Below are 20285 nucleotides of genomic sequence, written 5' to 3' on the forward strand. Positions count from 1 at the left end.
CATTTGATTATTTTTCTGCTGGGGAAACTATACCTAAAAGGAACAAGTGAAAGCCTAGACTTTTGATTCATTCACCTATTTATTCAGTCTTTCATTTAGATAGTAAGCAAATATTTATTGAGCACCTACTATGTGTCCGACCCTATTCTAGGCATTAGGGATACAGCAGTAAACAAAATAAGCCTTAATAGTTTTGAAAGACAGACTCAAGTCAAGGGCCTAGATTTGTTGGTTGGTTGTTTTTGTTTTTATTTATTTTTCCAAAATGCAAAGGCACATGAAAAATTCATAGCAAAGGACTATAAACAATAAACATTTTCCTCACCCATTCAGGTTAGATAAAAATCCTAAAAGCTCATGCGATGAATCAAAGATATTGGACTTACCCTCTGTGAAAACCTTGCACTTATCTTCCTCAGAAGAAGTCCAAGAAAACCCGAAATTGTTACAGAAGAACCTTTGTTACTGGAATCTGCTGGGACTTAGTTAGTTCATGCTTCCCCTTATCCAGATGAAATAGCATAATAAGATTGAAATTACATTAAGTCATTGAAAAATACAAAAATTATATTTTTACCTCTTGATTATGTGGGTTTAATATGTTATATCCATTATGCAGGTCTCCCAAAGTTGAAATTCTGAGACTCATCTCATACTGATATTAGTCCCTGTCCTGCCTCAAATAGAAACCCAATGAGTTCACTTGTTTCTATTCAAGATGGCACCAGTTTCCACTCCTGTTAAAAGCATTCAATGTGCCAGGAGGCCAGGACCCCAAACATCCCAATCACCACAAAGGTATTAGTATCCACCTTTTGAAGAATGAAAAGAAACTTAACCATCTGGCTTATCTTTTCCTTTCAGACAAGACTACATCTCAGTGATTAGAATGACAACAATAAACCACCAAAAGCAAATGGCCTTTTTTTTTTTTCTGATTTTTACTATCACTACTATGAAGCCTTCCCCATCTCCTCCTGGAATGTTACAGGACTGGCAAAAAGAAATGCAAAGATCTTCATCCAGTCTGCTTCCCTGGTTCTATCAGGAACTGTATACAAGCAACAAAGATTTATAAAACAAATTATCCCAAGAATTTTTTTCATCCAACTTATAGCAGAGTAATCAGATCCAAAGGGAGCCTGTAGCACAAGGATCTGGGTAACTTAGAAGAGCCTCAGAATTATCTGGTTTAAAATAAAAGAAATATTCACCCTTATCCTGACTTTCCACTCTGAGATATATATTTCCTGCTAATATCCTAAAAGTTCTATATATCCACAACCAAACTGATCACTTTCTTTTTTTTTTTTTAATTTTTTTTTAACGTTTATTTTTGAAACAGAGAGAGAGACAGAGCATGAACAGGGGAGGGTCAGAGAGAGAGGGAGACACAGAATCCGAAACAGGCTCCAGGCTCTGAGCTGTCAGCACAGAGCCCGACGCGGGGCTCGAACTCACGGACCATGAGATCATGACCTGAGCCGAAGTCTGACGCTTAACCAACTGAGCCACCCAGGTGCCCCTAAACTGATCACTTTCTAAAACTGTATATATTCAAAGCTTATGCTACCTGAATAACTGTTTAAATACTTACTAGTTTTAACAATGGTCTTAACAAGGGGAAACAGTGTTTCCCCTTGGGACTGTGGCATGCAGCTAAAGCAGCGCTTAGAGGGAAATTCGTTCCATATCCTAATTGTGGTGTTGGTTATTACACAGATCTATACATGTGTTAAAATTATAAAATAAAGACCAAACAAATGGTCAATTTTACTGTGTATCAAGTTAAAGAAATAAAATAAATAAAAATAAAGCCAATATATGGTGTTTACCCAGAAAAGGAAAGAAGGAAGGAGGGTAGGAAGGAGGGAAGGAAGGAAGGAAGGAAATAAAAAAGAAAGAAAAGAAAAAGAAGAAGAAAAAAAAAAGAATCAAGGGGCTTCAATGTCTTACTTCTTAGAATTTTAGGGCTGAGGTATCTAAATATCAGGAGAGTCAGACCAGATCATACCCAGAGAAGAGAGCTTATATATCAAAAGAGTTGTATGGCTTTTTTCTAATTTATATAGCAGAAGTCAGGGGAATATGTGTGAAAATGAATTCTAAAATGCTAGACTAAGGAGGAAAAAAGGAACATAGCTCCTTTGGGTCAAAATTATTAACATGACTACAATTACCAGAGATTCTGGGTTCTTTGTGCTAGTTCCAGCATGTGGGATTTGTTATCACAATTAGGTCAGAAAGTAGCAAATACATAAGACACCTTGGTAAGACATTTATCTGATTGAAGATAAGAGATGAATTCTATGAAAGTTCAGAGATCTACTAATTCACTGATTTTTCTGGGAGTCTAGAGATCTGTGATATATAAAGGAATCCCCTCCAAGTTAAAGACAATTTGCTTCACCTTGTATCCAGTTCCATAGAGAAAGAGGCATACACATATGGTGGGCTTTTAGTATGAGAGAAACAAAATAATGTTACGTTGGTGTTGTTCCTTCTTACTTATTGAATAAACCATAAGGCTCTATATTTAAGGAAGCCCCAAAGCAAAAGAATATTCTTCAGCCAGTTCAGTTTAAAGAATAAGCCACACTTGCTACTTAGATCTTGTGATCCAGGAAATCTAATGTGCACAAAGTGTCTGCAACAAACCATTGAGCCTCTGAAACTCCCTAATAAGAGAATCATAGTATAGCTCCATAACTGAGAGCAAAGCCCTACATCTTTGACAAATAACTACTTTCGTTGAGAAACAGCTCTTGATTTTTGCTGTTAGGTCCTAACAGAGACTGAATATCTGGCCATAGGAAATGGACTCTTTGTTAGACCCGAGCTGCCTTCCAAATTAAGCGCTATTTGATTGACCTGTTCTCAAATTTGGATGTACAAAGAAGCTCTCCATCCTCAACTTGAAGTTGCATATACAAGATCAGACTTGAGCAAGTTCTAAAGGCACAAGGAAGTTTCATGAGAAAATGGCTCCAACTCTCATGACACTTAATCCTGCTCAAATGCCACCACTCCTATACCCACTCATATAGCCTCATGGGATTTCCTGTAGGCAGGGAAGAAAAGATTCAAGACTGATTCACTAATCATTGCGCATGTAATATACTGGCACCAGCCGTAAATAAGTTGATCCCAGAGCTCTTCTCACTGTTGGCTCTGAGGGACAAGTAGGAAGATAAATCTTCAAACTAAGAACTTGGATAAGTCAATTGAATTGCACAATTGACCTAGAAATAAAGATTCTTATAGTGAAGATTTATACATAGAACCTAAAGGTTTGGCTTGATGAGAAGTTAAAAGGAACAATATTGGATTATAAGAAGGTTTAGGGTAGAGGTACACTCATGGGGGTCTTAAAATAGGTTGATGGTGTGAGAATGCTTGTGCCTCATGTTAAAGCTCATCAGTGGGCTCTCTCTGCAGAGAAGACCCTCCAGAATCAGGTGGGCAAGAAGACCAGGACTGCACATGTCAGCTGTCTTCTTTCCCCAGCATCACCAGGATTACTCAGTAGGTTCAGGAACAGAGTGGGCATAGTGACAGAGGCGGAGGTTATTCATGAGTTCAACCTCACAAGGCAGATCTGGCTACTGCCACTATTGAATGCCTAAGCAGCAGCAGAGACCTCTGCATTCAGTTCAATACGTGAGCCATGTAGATGGCATGACCAGCCTCCTATTGACTGATTATATTGAACCCTTTTCATTATGGACTTGGTAGCAATTTTTCTCAATAAAATGGATATTTGTTCTGGATAGAGATTTGACTTCCCTGCTACGTTTCTATTAGCAATATATTCTGTGGAGTTCCTGAAGGCTTAATTCACCAACAGTAATCCACATAACATTGCTTCTGGTCAGGATGTTATAGGTAATTTCCCACAGGACTCACTGGTCTTACCATAACCCAGGAGCAGCTGGCTTTTTATAGAAAAGCAATAGTCTATTGAAGACTCAGTTACAGAGCCAGCTGGAGGATATCTTATGAGGTAGGGGTACTGGTCTAGAAAAAATGGTATATGTTCCAAATCAATAACCAATATATGGTGTTGTTTCACCCAAGGACAGATTACAGGGGCTCAGAAACTATAGGGAAGAAGAGTCTTCCTCCTTTTTACTGAAAGTGTAGTAAGGAAGTTACAAATGTAGTCTCATAACTAGTTGCAAACATGGGGACTGTGGTCAATATTTGTATTTTCTTGCTTGAGCGGCAGGTGTGTATGTTCATATATTAACCCATTCCCCCTCTCTGTCATCTATTATTTTACATAGGGTATGTTGGTGGTGGTTACCTTTAAGTTTAGTCAATGAATAAGATGTATGTAGCTGATGAAAAACTTATTAAATGTCTTCTTCCTCTTATTTAAGTGTCCATGCAGTAAACTCTTTCTAGAATGAAGTTCCAAGAATAACTCTCCATTTCCAGATGAATTTATAAACTCCCCTTTACTGGCTGATGAGAATGTATGATCTAGCATGTTTCCCTTTTGAACTGGTTGTCAGGAAGCTCATGGCTTCATTGTAATGATTCTCTCATCTCAGGTTTCTAGGCCATTGCTTTCTTCCTTTCTTCTAAATGGTTTCTGCTTTAACTTTTCCTACCCTGTTTTATGTACACTTTAATAGTGCATGTCACTTTGATTCCTTTTTACATGTACCTAAGTAAATATATAAGTAAATAAATAAACCCTGCCTTTAACAAAGCAGTTCATGACTTCCCTTAACAGCAGCTCGGGCACACAATGGCTTACTCATTCAACCAGCATTTATTGAGTGTTCACCATGTGTAGACATGACAGTCCTATACTCTCCATCACTAGGCATGGTCCTCATGTCTTTGGCCATCCCTATTATTTCATGTCAGATGTTCCATTGTCAACTCTATGAGTAAAAATTTGGGGTAATGTGTAGCTCCTCTTATTTGAACTGTCTTTCAGAGTCTGTTTCTGATTGTTCCTCATTCCTACCTTCTAGTGTATGGCTTTTACCAGTGGGTATCTTTAAATCTAAATCTACAATTTCCGAACATTCTGATAACTTCTCTACCTACCATATCTTAGAGTAACTTTTTAGAAGCTTTTGGAAGATACCTGAAAGCCAGAACTGCCCCATCCTGAAAGTTAGGGACTTTCTTCATTTTGAAATGAATGAAGATGCAAAGTCAGTGGAATTGGTTAAGGGCAATGCTGTAACCTGGACACAAAAACTGTAATCTCTGAAGAGATGTTCTCTACAGGAAATGGTGAACTAGCACATTAGTTTATAAGTCAACCTCTCAAGAATTTGGTTAGTAAAAATAAATGTATTTGGCTGGACACAATCCACTGCTGTTCTCTCTTTTTCTATACTTTTGGAATGAAATTTGTCTAATATAGGCACAATTCCTTATAGGTGGTTAGCTTATCTTCCTCTTTTTATTTTTCCTAAATTGATACTTCCTCCTTGCTGCCTTCTCTTGTTCTTCCAAAGCACATATATTATTGTTTAACCCACTCAACATTTTCATAAGTAACTACCATGTGCCAGACACAATCTGTTTAAGGATAAACAGATAAATATAGTATAGTTTCTGGACTCCATAAGTACATGTTTGTGGGGAGGCCAATGTTTAGGCAATAATTACAGCCTTGTGATAACTGACAGGGCAGAGGCACCACAAAAGTTTAGAGATGTTCCTTTACCTGATCCACAAGCTGAGAGGCGCTTTGGGGACAGTGACCCTTTTATAATGCAGCAAAAGGTTATCCATCTATCATGTTGGGTGAATTACTAGGCTTTTTCACAACTGAAAGAAGCAACAAAACATCTAAGCCACTGCATGAACAGACACAGTTTTGGAAAGTCACACGAATTTTACTACAAATTCACATATTACATGTAGTTGTGATCTGGTAAAACTAGTAAATATGCTAAAAATAGTACCTCATGGTAGAATTTTAAGGAAGAAAATGTTTCTCAAGCAGGGCATATAGATCATATAAAGTACCACAGAGCTCCCTTAGGAGTCCTGAATGCCCAGTGTGGAACTCTAGAAATCTCCATCAGCCAGTGAGATGATGTCAATAAAGGATGATAATTGGTCCCTAAAGGATTGCCTTGGGAAGTGTACAGAACAAATACTCAACAGGGGCAATAAGCGAGCAAGGGAGGATATAATTATTTATACAGATCAAAAGATGGGGATACTTTGGACATGTAAGGTGGGTTCAGATAATTAAATAGCGTTACATATGGATATTCTGAGAGGGTAACATTTCTGTACGCTCAAGAGACTTGTAAGAAATCTATTTATATTCCCTACTTGATACTGTTCTCCTGTATCAGTGACTAGCAGCCCGTATGAATTCTGAACCAAAACATTTCTTTCAGAAACTAATGCAGGCTTGTCCCTCAACAGCACATATGACTGAGGGTAGACTCACTTCGACAGGCAGATGGACGGCCCCTTTAGAGGAAGACATCCAGTGTGTCAGCAAAGTATTGTCTTGGGTTGGTATAGTGTACAGCCTTTATCAATGTAGCAATCTAACTTAGTCCTTCCTTTAACGAAACAAAAACCATTGCTTTCTTCTCTAGGTAGTCATTGCTTAGTATTCACCCTATCCAAGTTCGCCATCTAGAGGTCATACAGTTTGCAAGTGCATAAGGTCAGAAGACTGCATGTGAGAATTCACACATGCCTCCTATTTAGGGAATTTCTCCTTCTCCTTCTTCTAAGGAAGTTTATACTTCTGTTGAGTGATACCACAATTAATGGCGGTTTGCTGTGTAGCTACCCTCTTGCTAGATATTTACTGGTCTCTTCTTTTACATTTTTCGATCACATAGGGATTTATATTGTAAAAGTAACAGTGAAGAAGAGCTGTTAAATATGTTTTAGTACAATATTTCTTCAGTTAAAAAAAAAAAGTTTTCAATCTCCCTTTTGGTCAACCTAAAAGTAACACATTCTTCATTAGTGCTTAAATTACTAAGCACTAACAATCCTAATCATCCCTACCATTTACTGAGCACTTAGCATGGTACCACTGGCCAGGAAACTTGAGACATCTAAGGGTATGAGTTTAAGCAGCTTAGCCCAAGACACAGAGCTAATTAGTAAGTTGGTGAATTGGTTTTGGAGATCTGTCTCACTGCCTGTGTTCTTGCCAAACCTGCCATATTGCCTCCAGGTATTTTGTTTTTCTGTTTTTCAAACCTAGAATGTTTACCTCTGGCTTTTTCAACCACCTCCCTCCTTCTATAGAGGAGTTTATATGTGCCCTGTCTCCCTGCTACCTTAGTGAGCAGGAAAGACTAACCTTTCTCCTCCACATGCTGCGTGATAATCAAGAATACAACCAGAAACTGCACAGAAGTTTTCTGCATCACCAAGTTTAGTTCAACTGCATTTCAGAAGTTGAGGTGAAGCCATGACCTACTCCCCCTCGTCCTGGAGCTTAGGTTGGCAAGTGTCTCTTGATCATGCCTGATCTACCCTGTGGACCCTAAATAAAGTCACGTTCAGTCAACAATGCATAAGACCTGGCCCTCTCTACAAAAGGATCCTCAAGTTGGAGTTTCTGGAGTTTTTCTTCAGAGGTTGCTTTTTTTTTTTAAGTGTATTTATTTTTTTTTAGTAATCTCTACACCCACTGTGGGACTCCAACCCACAACTCCAAGATCAAAAGCCATGTGCTCTTCTAACTGAGCCAGCCAGGTGTCCTGAGATGTTGCTTTAATTTTTTATTTTGTTAATGTTTATTTACTTGTGAGAGAGAGAGAGAGTGAGGGAGTGGGGGGGGGGTAGCAGAGAGAGAGGGAGAGAAAGAAAATCCCAAGCAGGCTCCCTGCTATCACCCCAGGAACTGCGAGATTATGACCTGAGCTGGAGTCGATGCTCAACCGATTGAGACACCCAGGTGCCCCAAGAGGTAACTTTTTAAGAAGACCATCAAACTTTATTTTTGGAGGTAATTCCTTTATTTTCAGTTGAATTTGCGTTTCTACTCTTTTCCCTGTCCCAACAATGTGAGGTTCACATCAAGCAAAGTGGAGGCATGTCTACTTCTGGAATTCAGTGATTTCTGCACAAGTCATCAAGATTTCTGGCTTGCGTGAGGAACTGTAGCTCCCTGGGGACAGAGACGCTAAGTTCTAATGATTGGAACCCTTATATTAAGAGATTCTTAGGTTTAATGTAGCTGTAAGGAACATAATACACCCAAACTAGCTATAGCATAAAGGGAGATTTATTGGATGGACACAAGGATCTCTCCTGGACATAGGACAGGAAATGCAGATAGTCCTCATGAGGGATTAGAGTCAGGAACCGAAAGCTGTTGGAAGCAAATGTAATCTCTCTCTCTCTCCCCCTTTAAGAGTCTGTTTTATTTATTCCATCAAGACTTACTGATAGCCTACTATGTATCAGATACCATGCTAGATGGTAAGAGTACAGAGGCAAACAGAACATACAAGGTCTGCCTTATTCTTCTCTGTAGACCATCTTTATCTGATCCATTTATCATGGCTTTACATGACCTCCTGATTCAAATCCTCAGCAGAAACTAATTCAGTCTCAGCATCCTTAGTTCAAAGACAAAGTCTTAGCACAACAAATGGCTAGTTACCTCTGGCATCAGCTATCTACCCCTGGTCCTTTCAGGCACAGCAACAATGACACTGATGGCTGGGGGAAGGGGACCTGTTGTGTGGGACAATCTCAGCAATCAGGGAAGAATAGAGCAAATGGTATGAAAATGGGATGTTGGTAAAGAGGATAAGACCAATGAAGAAATGATGATCATCTCTATTGTAAAGATTTTCCAAGACAAAAGGATGATGAAGCTTTCTATAAACTTGAGGAAAGAAAAGGAAAGAGCCTCAGGAAAGCTGAGAACTTGCCTTGGGGTAGGTAAGGGTTCCAACTATATGACATATCTGGGGATACCAGTTTGAGTCTGAGTGAAGCACAGGTTACTCAAAAGCCCTTCTAACCCTGCTTCCTTAGAGGAACCTGGGTAACATTCCTTGGGAGAGGAGAGAGGAACTCTAGATCTTAAAAACAAAACCTTCCTGTAGTAGCGATTTAAAAATTCAAAGTATATAAGGTTGCTAGAAACACTGTGAATCCTGGAGGTAATCAATCTCCAATTGTGAGAGCAGCAGATGGAGAACAGCACACTGCAACAGTAGTTTGAAAAGACTGGAAAGCATACAGGAAAAAAAAGGAAAGTAGAGAGGCTAAACATTGAGATATGCAATCACAAAATTTTGTGACTGTAGCCTGAGTATTTTAGTCACTTGGACTAATGTGGTCTTGAGAAACAAGAGTTAAAATCATCAGTGCAAAAGTAAACTTCCCTCACAAATCTGCACTTCCAACCTACAGGTCTCCAGTACCTCATTGTTACACTCTGACAAGATATTTCAGGTTAATTCCTTTCCTTGAAGAGAATCTTGACCCACTAGATCGCCTTTTTGTTTTATTGATGGTTTCCTAAGGGAACCTAGTGAATGGGAAAAGATAGCTGCAAATAATATATTTGATAAGGGGCTAATATTCAAAATATATAAAGAACTTATACAACTGAACACCAAAACAAACAAACAATGAACAATTTGATTAAAAAATGGGCAGAGATCCTAAATAGACATTTTCCAAAGAAGACATCCAGATGGCCAACAGACACATGAAAAGATACTCAACATCACTAATCATCGGGGAAATGCAAATCAAAACCACAATGAGATATCACCTCCTACCAGTCAGAATAGATAGTATTAAAAAGACAAGAAATAACAAGTATTGGTGAGGATGTGGAGTAAAGGGAACCCTCATGCACTGTTGGTGAGATTGTAAATTGGTGCAGTGTGGAGGTTTTTCAAAAAAATTAATAATAGAAACACCATGCAATCCAATAATTCACTACTGGATATTTACCCAAAGAAAATGAAACTACTAATTCATAAAGATATGTGCACCCCTCTGTTTATTGGCAGCAATTTTTACAATAGTCAAGATACAGAAGCAATCCAAGTGTCCAACAATAGAGGAATGGATAAAGAAGTTGTGGTGTGGAGCATATGATGGAATATCACTGAGCTATAAAAAAAAAAAAAAGGGATCTTGCCATGTGCAACAACATAGATGAACCTAGAAGGTATTAGGCTAAGTGAAATAAGTCAGATAAAAAAAGAAAAATACCCTATGATTTCACTTATATGTGGAATCTAAAACATAACAAAACAAAACAAAACAAAATAAATGAAAAAACAAACAAAAAAACAAACTCTTAAATACAGAGAAAAAAACTGGTGGTGGCCAGAGGGGCAGTAGGGTGGGGGGTTGGGTGAAATAGATAAAAGGGATGAAGAAGTACAAACTTCTAGTTACAAAATAAATAAGTCATGGAGATGAAAAGTACAGAGTAGGGAATATAATCAGTAATGTTGTAATAACTTTGTATGGTGACAGATGGTGACTACACTAATTGTGGTGATCATTGAGTAATGTATAGAATTGTAGAATCACTATATTGTACACCTGAAACTAATGCAGTGTTTTATGTTAATCATACGTTAATTTTAAAGCAAGAGAGAATCTTTGAGAGGGTAAGGTATTTCATTTGTTTGACTGCAACTTTTGAAGCAAGTATTTAATTCTGATCAAATTCATTAGCATAATATATGTTGATTTGTAGTTCAAGTCACCATTTTAAGGAAGTAAAACTCATGTGTGGTAGAAGTTCCCAAATGAGCATAATGTCTAAACTTTCAATGAAATTTAGTGTGTGACAAAACACTGCAGATGGAAAGAACTATAGTTACTGCGATACTAATTCAGCAAGCTACAGGCATTGCCTTAGGTTGTTTGGACTTAATCAGTGATTATTTTGTATGTGAGTCCTTCTCACTTTCCATGAGGTAAAGTTTTTGGAAATTTTATTTGTTATAAGGCTAAGTGGTCTACAACGTCTTAGTTCTCATAACCCTTTTGACTTTTTCTTCTGAAAAAGATCTGAAATCTGGAACTGTTCCCACAGGGATTCACTCTATTTGCCTTTTTAAATTCCTCAGCGGTTCCCCTTCTTCTCATTAATTAATTAATTTGATTCAACAAGTATTTATTGAGTCCCTCTGTTGCACCAGGATAATCATCAATCTTTACTCTCACAGAATGTTTTTGGGAAAGGCAATCCACCATGGGCTGTGGGCATGCATCTCTGCAAGCTCTTGCTGAGCGTGTCAAGAATGTCAACCCAATTTCCCTTGCTTGGCCTATTTATAAGGTTTGTATTTGCAGCAACCTTGAGAAATGAGGTCATAGAACAATTTTGTTATAAAAGCAGTGGCTTCCTCAAGATCAATGTTCCTTGACTGCAACACAAACCCACCTGCATCCACCTTGACTGCTCAGTATCACTCCTTTGGGACTTAGAGGACACAAGAAACAGATGTCTACATGATGCTCATGCTTGCTGTGCTCTTGAATAATAAAGTCCCCTGTCTTTGACCCAAGAGGCTCATCTCATGTCTTTTGCCTGGATCCATGAAACAGTAGCAGGCCAACTTACTAACTTTATTTTTATTATTTAAATGTTTATTTAGTTTTGGGAGACAGAGACAGAGCATCAGAAGGGGAGAGGCAGAGAGAGGGAGACACAGAATCTGAAGCAGGCTCCAGGCTCTAAGCTGTCAGCACAGAGCACAACGCGAGGCTCGAACTCGAGAACTGTGAGATCATGACATGAGCACAAGTTGGATGTTCAACTGACTGAGCCACCCAGTCGTTCCCAACTTAGTCAACTTAGTAACTTTAAAGAAAGTAAAATAAAATCCCAGTCCCTGAAATTTAAATCTTAATTTCCAAGAATTAAATTACCCCTAAAAAAAGGCCCTTACCGAGTGAAATTTTATGTAATCGTCTAAAAATCTGCCTCAACTGAAATAGGAAAAATGTCAACTATATTTGATGTAAATTTGATTTTTTAGATCCTATATTCTCCTAGATTTGTAGCCTGCATATTATAAATTCCATTTTCTTCTCAATTCTTAAAAATTAAGGTTTGTGGGGTGCCTGGGTGGCTCAATAGGTTAAGCATTGACTCTTGGTTTGGGCTCAGGTCATGATCTCAGTTTGTGAGTTCAAGCCCTGCATCGAGCTCTGTGCTGACAGTGCAGAGTCTGTTTATGATTCTCTCTCCCCCTTTCTCTGTCCTTCCCCCATTCATTTTCTCTGTCCCTCTCTCAAAATAAATAAATAAACTTTAAAAAAATGAAGGTACTTTTCTTCCAACAATGCAAATTAACCATAATTTCTAGGTTTTCTGCTATGTGTCAGGTTCTGCAGGGGATCTAAAGATGAATAAGACATAGTCCCAGCATTTTTAGGCCTCAGGGTTTAATAGAGATGACAAACACAAATCTGTATCTCAAACACAAGACTGAGGGGGATCAGATATAGTTGAATTCCAAGCAAAGAATGGGTGAAGAGTGGGGAAGGGGAGATTTAGTTAAGTAATTGCTTGCTAAGAAGGACAAATATAAGCTAAACACTGAAGGATGGGTAGGACTCCAACAACCGGAGAAAATGGAGAGGCAGGGACTGGGGAACAAGGAAAGTGGTACAAAGAGATGCATTTCAGACAGATGGGGTGGGATGGAGACACAGCAAGAGCAAATGCAGATCATGATTAGAATTAGCAGGAAATCCAGGGTGCGTGGAACACTGAGAGATGATGAGTTCAGACCAGTTCTGTTTGAAGTGCCCATGGAATCTTGTAGATCAATGAAGCTCTCTACAAAAGGTGGGAAATGTGAGTCGGATTCAGGAGAGAGATTAGGGCTGGAGAGCAATTTGGGGATCATCCACGTCGGGGGCAATAATAGAAGCCACTGTATTCGATTAAAGGAGGCAAAGGTAAAATATGAAGAAGACCAGACTTCTACAAAATGCCACTACTTAGGAGCCAAACAGTAAAATTATGGCCTCCAATGAAACAGCCAGAACTGTGAGAACCAAGAACAGCAGAGACATGATACTGAGCAACAAGTTCCACAGGAAACCCCAGAGTAACTGCTGGGAAGAGGCAACTAGATTAGGTGATTGTAAAGTTCTTGTTGATCTTGTAAATAGACATCATAATCAGAAGAGGGCAGATCAGAAGTAGATGCATGAGTGTTAATCAAGGAAGTGAAAGGGATAAATATAGACTACTATTTTGAGAAGCATTGCTGTTAAGGGAAGGAGAAAGATGGAATGCAGTCTCAGGGGAAATGAATATTTCATAAAAGTCATTAGATTTGAACACGTGTGTAGGCTAAGGAGCTATTAGAAGGCAAAGGAAAAATAAAGCAAAGAAAAAAAACGAAAGAGAAAGAATATGAATGAGAAAAATCACAAAAGAGGTTTAAGAAGTCAGAAGGAGTAGGCTTAATCCAAGGTAGACTACCATTTCTCTGAGGCATAAGGGAAGGAGAAAAAAATGGCTAATGACCGACAGAAAATCTGAGAGTTCACCATAGATAACCCAGTATCCTAAGTCAAACAGATGGAAATCTGGGAGGTAGGGTGGCAGCAGTGAGTTCAGCTTGAAAAGGGGGGATTCTGGATTGAAACAGGGGCTGTAGAGAATTGGAAAGACAAGTAAGGATAAATAAAAGATTCAGTGGGGCCCAGCTACAGTTCATCAATAATGGATGCCATCAGTCAGCTGAGGGGCTACCCCACCTCTACTCTAGACAGCTGAGTCAATCCACATCTGGAAAGTATATACAGCAGAGGGCAAAGGAACATATCAAAAGTCTAAAGTGCCTGTGAAACCAAGGGGTCCAGACTCAGAGAGGCTAGAGGACCTAGAAGTGGGCTCATAGCCTGGGCCAACTGAGAATCTGGGATGTTGGAGATGCTGAGACGAATGAACAAAAAAGAGGAGGTAGGGGATTATATTTACACAAGTGTTTTTCAGGTTTGGGACCTGGGGTTTTGAGTGGATCAAGTGAGGACAGATTCTCAGTTGAAGCCGCAGCCAGTCTGATGACTGACATGGTTGTTTAATCAAGTTCAGGCAGTCAGAGAAGTCTGGGGATATTTTACTACACTTCAAATTGGTGGTGTTTTATTGTTGTATATCAACTACCCAAATACTCTTGTGCATTGTTATTTTTACTATTATGTAGATTTTCCCTTATCCATTTTATTTATTGTTAAAAGAAATACATAATGTAAATAGGTATTAAGTACTTCAAATAAGTTGTTCTTAAGTCCTATTTTCAGTTTTATCTAATTTCCAATTTGGGGAATGAACCTAAACTAGTTTACTTGTAGCCCTGTGGTAGACTGCTTTCCATTCTTTTCTCAATTGTAACTATGAATTAATTTTAGTGGTTTTGTTAATGTCTATCTTCCCCACTATAATATATGCTCCAATAGGACAGGGCATGCATCTGTTCTGTTCTTCTCTATAGCCGGGAATGTTTAGCACATAGGATAATTCCTAGCATATATGATGTACTCAAAAAGTATTTGTTTTCATGAATTGTTTATAAAAGGAGATATCTACTGAATCTGGACATCCTCTCTCAGTTGCTTAATCCTACACTTTGCTTACCATATATTTGATAAATTGGAAGTATTTCTTTTTATTTCAGGAATATCTGTAATATTCAAAGAAAATAGGATTCCTTTTGTTGTCTCTATAAGCTATTACATTCTCTGCCTACGCTCTTTAACAAGGAACAATATGTTTATTCTTAATTCATCCTCTAATTGTTTTCCTTTCGGACTGATGTAAAATGTTGAGACTACTTCTTAGTGTTACTTTTTGCATTATAAGGACATCATCAGATGTTCTGAAAATTCTGTGACAATGTTTATGTCATAGTCTCTGGCTCAGAAAATGAGTCAGTTAATGAGTTGTCAGTCCCAACAAATGTTTGTGTCATTTACATGATGATCTTAACTGCCTTTCTGCAATTTTAAGGGTCTGTTCATGCTTTCTAGTGCCTCACTGCCGCCCTCTTCTGGTTACATATAACAGCACAGGCATAAAAGATCTCACTTCTTCAACTAGATGTGTATCTTTACTTAATGAAAACAAATGTGGCTCTACAGAACAAAAAAGAGCCAAATAAATTACAAGACTTAGAAATGACCTATCAAAATGGAAAACTTTTGTGAAACATTAAAATAGTGATGCATATTCTTTATCTACCAATAACCTTTTTTGAACCCCATTTCAGAAAAAAAATACATTACTCTTTTTGAATTTTATTATAGAAAAACATCACTAGCCCATTGTCTCAAAATCTATGATGCTTCAATATAACAGCAATAAAAATTTCACTTGTACTATCTATGTAGAAAGAGCTTGCTAACAGAATTAATAGTGTACATAGTATTGCAGGCCATGTGCAAACTGGGAGAAAAAAATCTATTCAACTATTAAGGGTATTTTAGCATGGCTAAATATATGAAATAAACACTGATAATCCAAAGAGCATTCATTACCTACTTATGAAGTGCTGAATGAGTCCTTCACTTGCAAATAATGCAGTGGTTCTGAACATATATATGACCTGAAGCCTTTGTTTACACTGTTCTCTTGACTCCTACCTTATTCACACTACACATCCTATATTGGATGAATTCTGCCATCTTCTCCTTGCAAATATGGTCTCTGCTCTCACAATCTCTTCTGTTATTGTCTTTCCCAGGTCCCCTCCATCTCTAGTTGGGACCATTAGCCTCCAAACTGGTTTTCCTGCCACCTGTCTCTTTCCATATCCCCATAACTCTATACTTCACACATTGCCAGGTAGCCTCTTAAAAGCAGAATTAACCTTGTTACTCCCCTCCTTAAAAATGTCTGCTCGGGGCCATCTGGGTGGCTCAGTCGGATGAGCATCTGACTCTTGCTTTCAGCTGGAGTCATGATCCCAGGGTCCTGGGATTGAATCCCGCATCAGGCTCTGTGTCGAGTATGGAGCCTGCTTGAGATTTTCTCTCTCTGTGTTCCTCCCCTGCTTATGCTCTTTCTCTCTCTAAAACAAACAAAAAAAAAAAATTAAAAAAAAATGTCTGCCTATAGGATGAAGTCGTCCAAGCACCTGAACTTGGAATCCAGTGTGTGGTACCCAGCATACCTGCAATGCAGCACAGCTTCTGTCACTGTGCACTTGCCCTTAGTACCCTGTAATAGTGTCCCCCGGCACTCGGTTTTCTCCTCTGTGGCAGAGCTTGGCACAAGGCTCTATCATATATCAGTTACTTAACTGCCTCCCAAGAGACTGACTCCTGAGAGTGGGCAGAGCCTCACTCATTCTCTTTCAAATCTCCAGTGCACAGCTGGTACCAGCCGTGTGACTAGCACACAATAGAAGCTCAGTGCGGATTTGTGAAATAGAAGCTCAGTTCGGGTTTGTGAACGGATGAATGATAGTGCCATTTCTCTAAAGCCTCTTTTTACTCTTTTCTGGCAGAATTCATAGCTATACCAGTTTTTGTTCACATTACACTTAGCTGTATGTACTCCTGTCTCTTGTGCTATGTCATTAGTGCCTAAAGGAAACTTGGGAGAGTGAAAAGGGCATGAGCTTTGGAAGCAGACAACCCTGAACTGTTTCCCAGGCCTGCTGTTCACTCTCTGTGTCACCTTAGACACATTTCTGAAATGAATGTTTTTTCCCCTCATCTGTAAATGGGTCTAACACCACTTCTCCATAAGACGAATACAAACACTAAAAAAGAAAGTGAAAACTCATGATACATACTACACTTTCACTAAATTTTAGTATTTGTTCCCTTTCCCTGAGGGTGAAGATCATATCTAATTTGTATCTAGGTTCCCAGTGTATTATAAACTATAGAGACTCAGTAATGTTTGCTGAGGAAATAAATGAATTCCAGAGTTGTAGTTGGTCAAAAATAATATAAGAATTACAATCTTGAATCATATGTTTCTCATTTTTATGATTATAATATCTAAAGTATATTCTAGTCACATAGTTTGAGGCATAAATATTTTCTAGTCTCTCAGTTATACTTCCATTTGTTCGTTTTCCTTTATGTAGTCATTGTGAAATATGTTTATGAAGTGTTTGAATAAAAAGACCTAATGTTTATTTTTAACAAGATAAATATAATGTTAAGGAGGAAAAAACAGAATATACCAGTGTTCACAGTGTGACAGCTACTATGTTTTTAAAAAGATGAAGATGAATGATGTTTTTTCCAGAAATAGAAAAAAAACCCATCCTAAAATTCATTTATAATCTCAAAAAACCCAAATAGCCAAAGCAATCTTGAAAAAGAAGAACAAAGTTGGAGGTCTTGTACTTTCTGATTCTAAAATTTGCTACAAAGCTACTCTAATCAAAACAGTGTGATACTGGCATAAAGACAGACATATAAACCAATGAAATAGAATAGAGAGCCCAGAAATAACCCTTCACATCAAGTGATTTTTGATAGGGGTGCCATGACCATTCGATGGGGAAAGGACAATCTTTTCAATAAATGGTGTTGGGAAAACTAGACGTCCATGTGCAAAAGAATAAAGTTGGACTTTTACCTTATACCAAAGCCAAAAATTAACTTAAAAGTGTAAAGCCTAAAATAAAATAAAATAAAGCCTAAAACTATAGAAGTCTTAGAAGATAACAGGAGAAAATCTTTATGATACTGAATTTTGCAGTGATTTCTCGGGTATGATAAAGCACAGATAACAAACAAAAAACCCCCAAATAAATTGGACTACATAAAATTTAAAAACTTCTGCTCATCAAAGGTCATATTAAACAGGGTGCAAAAGGAACCCCTGGAATGGGAAAAATATTTGCAAATCATACAGCTGATAAGGAATTAATATCCAGAATATGTAAAGCATTCCTACAACTCAAGGGTAAAAATACAAATGACCTAATTTAAAAAAATAGCAAAGGACTTGAATTGACACTTCTCCAAAGAAGATATACAAATGGTCAATAAGCACATGAAAAGATGCTCAACATCACTAATAATTAGGGAATGCAAACAAAAATCACAATGAGATACCACTTCACACCCATTAAGATGGCTACTAAGAAAAAAAAAAAGGAAAAAGGAATAGAGTACTGGCCAGGATGTGGATAAATTATAATCTTAGCACACTGTTAGTGGGAATATAAAATGGTACAGCTGCTATGGAAGAAGATATTATGGTGTTTCCTCAGAAATTAAAAATAGAATTATCATATGATGCAGCAATTCCACTTCTGAATACATATCCAAAATAATGGTAAGCATGGACTTGAGTTATTTGTATACCATGTTCAAAATAGCACTATTTACAGTAGCCAAAAGGTAGAAGCAACTTATGTGCCCATCAACAGACAGATAAACAAATGTGGTATACACATACATTTCCTTAAAAAAGGAAATTTTGACCAACGCTATAACACAGGTAAATTTTGAGGACATTATATAACATGAAATAAGCGTCACAAAAAGACAAAATTGCATGATTCTACTTACTGCCTGAGGTGCCTCGAGTAGTCAAATGCATACAGACAGAAAGTAGAATGGTGGTTGTTAAGGGGCTGGGTGGGGTGGGGGGAGCGGAGTGGGGTATGAGAAGCTATTGTTTGATGGTGAAAAGAGAGTTTCAGTTTTGCAAGATGACAAGCATTCTGTGGATAGATGGAGTGATGGTAGCACAAGAATGTGAATGTAAATTAATACCACTATACTCTACCCTTAAAATGATTATGATGGCACATTTTATGTGTATTTTACCACAATTATTAAGAATGACTACAAAAATAGCAGGAAATACACCAAAATATTTAGCATCTTTGGCTCTCAGTAATACTCTTTGACTATTTTCCCCTTCTTTTTATGATTTCTACAATGACTATGTATAGTTCTATAATTAGGAGAAAATAATTAATTCAAAACTTCATGTGAAAACTTACCCAAAATTGGTGTTCATAGATTTTGATCCAGTTCTAATTTAGAACTTTCTAGGTTAAAAAAAATATTAAACACAGAGGACTTTATTATAATAAGAGAAGGGACAGAATAAGGAATAATCTATATTTATTTCCTGCATTATGTCATAGGCATTGTTGCATGATTTCTACTTGAAACATCCCAGGTAAGAGAACAGAGGAAACTCACCGTCCTGAGTCCCAAATGAGAGTAGAGAAGTTACAATTGGTCATCACCATCCATCACGTTAGAAACACGTGGAGGGGCACCTGGGTGGCTCAGTCGGTTAAGTGTCTGACTTCAGCTTAGGTCATGATCTCATGGTTCATGAGTTCGAGCCTCGCGACGGGCTCTCTGCTCTCAACGCAGAGCCTGCTTCAGCTCCTCTGTTCCCTTCTCTCTCTCTGCCCTTTCTCCACTTCCACTCTCTGTTTCTCTCTCAAAGATAAATAAACCTTAACAATAAATGAATAAGGGCACCTGGGTGGCTCAGTTGGTTGAGCAACCGACCTCGGTTCAAGTCATGATCTCAAAGTTCATGAATTCAAGCCCCACATCAGCCTGGCTGCTGTCAGCCCAGAGCCCGCTTCGATCCTCTATCCCTTCTCCCACTAGCACCCTCTCAAAAATAAACATTAAAAAATAAAAAGTAAAATAAAATAAATAAACATTAAAAAAAGAAACACATAAAGGAAAAATGTCAATCACAGAAGACCAGATCCTGTCCAAAGTGGTTAACAGGGTACAAACATCTCTCCCCATCCTCTTAAATAGAGGTAGGGGTTTCAAATCTCTCTTTAGACTTTTTAGAAACTTTACTATCAGAGGTCTAAATTATCAGGGTTGGTACTCTCTGACAGTTTCATTATGAGAAAATAAAGAGACTTTGCTGAAAAAACCTGAATGATCTCTTGTCTCAGTGACTTTAAAAGAAGTCTATTTATTACTTTTGGGGATTGCCAGAGGGAGGAAGTCCTCCTGGTTATTTATGTAAATATTTTGCTGAAAGAATTTGCAATAATAGTTACTATTTTTTCATATGCTAGAAATAGCAATACATGACATTTCATAGTGCTTTACATTTTCTTTCTTTTGTTAACGTTTATTTATTTTTGAGAGACAGAGACAGAGCATGAGCAGGGTAGGGAGGGGCAAAGAGAGAGGGAGACACAGAATCTGAAGCAGGTTCCAGGCTCTGAGCTGTCAGCACAGAGTCCAATGCAGGGCTTGAACTCACGAACTGTGAGATCATGACCTGAGCCAAAGTCAGATACTTAACCAACTGAGCCACCCAGGTGCCCCCATAGTGCTTTAAATTT

General features: G+C 38.1%; 1 protein-coding gene across 3 annotated transcripts in view; it reads right to left on the minus strand.

Annotated features, from left to right (window-relative positions):
• ALPK1 (alpha kinase 1) overlaps positions 1 to 20285 on the minus strand; it is a 129630-nt gene that overhangs the window by 92945 nt on the left and 16400 nt on the right. Inside the window, exon 1 of one of the 3 annotated variants that reach the window (XM_042984029.1) lies at positions 387 to 1323. The exons of the other annotated variants lie outside the window; for them this stretch is intronic. The gene's annotated coding sequence lies outside the window, so the exon portion shown is untranslated. Of the gene's footprint in view, positions 1 to 386; positions 1324 to 20285 lie in introns of those variants that run through there. 3 annotated transcript variants of the gene reach the window in all.

This window comes from Panthera tigris, chromosome B1 (assembly GCF_018350195.1).
Source record: "Panthera tigris isolate Pti1 chromosome B1, P.tigris_Pti1_mat1.1, whole genome shotgun sequence".
Taxonomy (NCBI): Eukaryota; Metazoa; Chordata; class Mammalia; order Carnivora; family Felidae; genus Panthera; species Panthera tigris.